At 48.3% G+C, this 350-nt stretch overlaps 1 pseudogene; it reads right to left on the bottom strand.

The window, feature by feature from the left end:
* Positions 1 to 7: 7 nt before the first annotated feature.
* LOC105461945 lies at positions 8 to 299 on the bottom strand (annotated as a pseudogene).
* Between the last annotated feature and the right edge of the window lie 51 nt (positions 300 to 350).

Below are 350 nucleotides of genomic sequence, written 5' to 3'. Positions count from 1 at the left end.
TACATACTTTGAAGACCAAGAATTGGAGGTTGCAACGGTGGAGGATCGGGAAAGCTGAATTTCACGATATACTCCCGCGGTCTTTGCAGCAATTCCGTGGGCCCAGTATCCTCCTCCTGTTTCTGCATTTTCGTTCGATTCTTCTCTTGCTTCCTCGTGAGCGCCTCCTTCTGCTTCTTCTCGGCCTGCTTCTTACTCTGTCCGGCCGCTTTAAGATCCTTCAGGCGCTTCTCCTGCTTCTCGTATGCCTTCACCATTTCCTTCCTCTTCTGCACGTACATCTTTTTGAACATGCTGTAATTTCACGTAATAACTTCGTATAACTGAGTCGACAAGGCACACAGGGGATA

Source organism: Wasmannia auropunctata, unplaced genomic scaffold, assembly GCF_000956235.1.
Source record: "Wasmannia auropunctata unplaced genomic scaffold, wasmannia.A_1.0 LD274348.1, whole genome shotgun sequence".
NCBI lineage: Eukaryota > Metazoa > Arthropoda > Insecta > Hymenoptera > Formicidae > Wasmannia > Wasmannia auropunctata.
Note: the sequence above shows the minus strand (reverse complement) of the source record. Positions and strands in the feature narration are given on the sequence as shown.